Source organism: Pan paniscus, chromosome 3, assembly GCF_029289425.2.
Source record: "Pan paniscus chromosome 3, NHGRI_mPanPan1-v2.0_pri, whole genome shotgun sequence".
Classification (NCBI taxonomy): Eukaryota; Metazoa; Chordata; class Mammalia; order Primates; family Hominidae; genus Pan; species Pan paniscus.
The window spans coordinates 94,958,221-94,961,574 of NC_073252.2; positions in this window are offsets into that span (position 1 = coordinate 94,958,221).

The window sequence follows — 3,354 nt, forward strand, 5'->3', positions numbered from 1 at the left end:
TAGTCAATAAATGTTACCTGGAATGTAATCTCCATGAGGTCAGGAATCACACCTTAATGGGTTACAATTACCTGAGTACTCGAATATTCACAGAATTAACAAACTCAGGTGGAAATATGCAGCTTGAGTAGATATGTGGGAAAGGTGCTTGCTTAGGATAAAGGTCTGAATTTGTTATATAGAGTTGGACATCGTGATCCTACGATTTCCCTCTCACCCAGGCAAAGAAAGGAAGAAAGGTAAGAATAAGGCTGTAGCATCTCCTCTCTGGAGATGACATACACACATCATATGCATATGGGCATGGAGGAAGGGGTGTCGGGAGAGGTGAGTTTAGTGAGTATACAAGTTAGAAGTCAGGAGTGGATGGTATCAGAGGATTCTCAGAATGCAGAGAAGAAGAGAGAGTTTGTAATAGGACACATGTGGTAGGCCCTTAAAGAAGCCCTAAATACAGAGTAAAGATTAGACTGGGAATTATTTTCCTTCCTCATTGAAAAATGAGTCAATGTATGGAATCTCACCTTGGAAGCTATCCCCCTGGAGCTTGTAGGGTACATAGGTGCCAAAAGTGATCGTTGGTTCCTTGCTCCAAGCTTTATTTTCTTTTCTTTCTTGTTTTTTTCCTTTGTAGTTGTTGTTGTTGTTTTTTTCTTTTCTTTTTTTTTTTTTTTTGAGACAGAGACCTGTTCTGTCTCCCAGGCTGCAGTGCAATGGCATGATCTCAGCTCACTGCAACCTCCGCCTCCTGGGTTCAGGCCATTCTTCTGCCTCAGCCCCCAGAGTAGCTGGGATTATAGGTGCCTGCCACCACAGCCAGCTAATTTTTTTTTTTTTTTTTTTTTTTGTATTTTTTAGTAAAGACGGAGTTTTGCCATGTTGGCCAGACTTGATATATCTCTTGATCTCTCTCCTACCTAGAAAGACTCTGGGAAAATTAAGTTCACTTCTAAACAATTAGTATTTTTAATTCTTTTTAAAGTGCCCTGTTTCAAATCTGCCAAAATCTAGACAGGTCTCTCCCTGAAATCAATACTTTGATTCAACTAAACACAATGAACAAAACACTTCAGAGCAACAACAGGAAAAAATAAACTGATAATAGGGTATCATTTATTCCATGTGCAAATTCAGTCTATGTCCCAGTATTATCTATACAGCCTTCTGTTCTCTGCCTGAGGAAGGGAAATTTCAGTTTTGTCAGTTGGTCTTGTGCTCTGATCAACAGTTATTTGCTTGATGATAATAATCAGACAAAAGGCAAAAAGGGACCAAACCAAGGTGCAACAAGTGGGAAAGTGGTATTCTAAACCTATTCCATTTTTCTGAGGAAAAGTTTAGGCCTCCACCTACCTCTCAATCCATTGGCTTACATTTTTGCAAGTTCTCATTTTGCATCATTTGTGACTATTTCTCTTTAATCTAATGGGGAAAACCCAGTGGGCAGGCCACCTGGATCTCTATACAAATAAATTGTAAATATTAAATTGCATGTGTTATTTATTCTCTCTCATAAAAAAACATGTAACTGTCGCATGGAAAAGTTTGCAGTTAACTTTGAAATATCTTACTTATATATCTTACTTGTTTATAATGTTAGTAACTTCTGTTTCCATATAAAAAGGAAAATAATTTTGTGAATAGTATCATGGAATTTCAACACTTTTGGAGAGAAAGTGAATATTCTGTCTCAGTATTTGAAGACCTCTCCTAAACATCTCTTTTCTTAAAAAAAAAAAATTGTTTAGAGACAAGGTCTTGCTCTGTCACCTGGTCTATAATGCAGTGATGTGATCGTTGTTCATGGTAACCTTGAACTCCTGGGTTCAAGCAGATCTTCCTGGCTCAGCCTCCAGAATAACCAGGACTGCAGGTGCGTTCCACGATTCTGGCCATATTTTACTTTTTTTCTTTCTTTCTTTCTTTCTTTTTTTTTTTTTTTTTACAGATGGGGGGGTCTCATTATGTCACTCGAGGTGGTCTCTAACTCCTAGCCTCAAGTGATCCTCCGGCCTCAGCCTCCCAAAACATTGGGATTACACGCATGAGGCACCATGCCCAGCCAAATGTCCTTTTTCTTCTTTGGCCTTTGGTCTTTCTCCAAATTGTCATTTTTGCAAAAAATGTAAACCTTGAATTTTTAAGTGATTCTGAATTCGGCCACTGGGATTGAGTTTGAAGATTTCTGTCCATCAGAACTCTGCTCCTTCTCATCCCGAATGCTCCTGCTATTTCCCCTGCTTTTCTTCTTTCCCTCACTTCCTTTTTAGACTCAGCACATGATGGTTGCTGAAGTCCAATGAGCATATTAGTTAGCCACAGGAAAATGTGCAGAAGACAGCAGAGGAAAAACTGGTGTCATAGCATTTATGAAGAATAAGAGTTTACTAACGGAGATGAAGAAGAAAAAAATTTAACAGTGAGAGAAAAATAAAACTGTAAAGAATGTCAGTTAGTGAAAGAGATCATTAGAGCAGTGGTGAAAGTTAAGATTTGTGAGGTAGATGGTATCAGATCTTGGATGCCCATCACTGTCAGGCTGAGGTGTTTGGCGTTAACTGTGTAGATCATAGATTACAACTGAACTCTTTTGAGCAGGAAGTGAGTAGGTGAAAAAGAAGAACAAAGCTTTATTTTAGAGAAGTGGATCTGGAATATATTTATATCATGGATTTTATGCATGTAGCCTTTGTCATACAGCTGTAACTTATGTTTAAAAGTCTCAATTGGGTGTGTGTGTGTGTAAGTTAACTTTAATCTGTATTTTAATGGCTATTGCTTAATTTGAATAACCTTAATTAGGAATACATACTTCAGAGATGATTGGTTAGTTTAGCCAGATTTAGCCAAATGCCATATTTCACTCAAATGTGTTCCATGATCTTTAGTTCTTGTGAGTTTAACTAATACAGGAGATGTTAGAAATGATTTTTCATTGGTGATGTTATTCAAAGTATCTTGATTTGGTTAGCATGTTGGACCTTTCAGAGTAACATCCTAGGCCCAAAACTCTTGAATCAGCCCTTCATTCAGACATGGAATAAAGAATTATGTAACTATATTCGAACCAGATGAACAGCTGAGTTCTTCTACTAGAAGACTGTCATTTATGCCTTGAGATGCAAGATTCTCACTAGAATACCCAAAATGATAATAAATTGGACTATACTGAACTTGTAAGAAAAGGTGATATGACTGTTTTCATCACTGTTTCCTAATAAATATTTGCATGTGTATTAGTATTCTGAAATTCATATTTATCTTATTTACTATCTGGTAGTGGCATTGTAAGAAACAAAAAACTTAATGGCTTTCACCTAACTAGTTATTGGAGGCTAATGGTATTTATTAAAC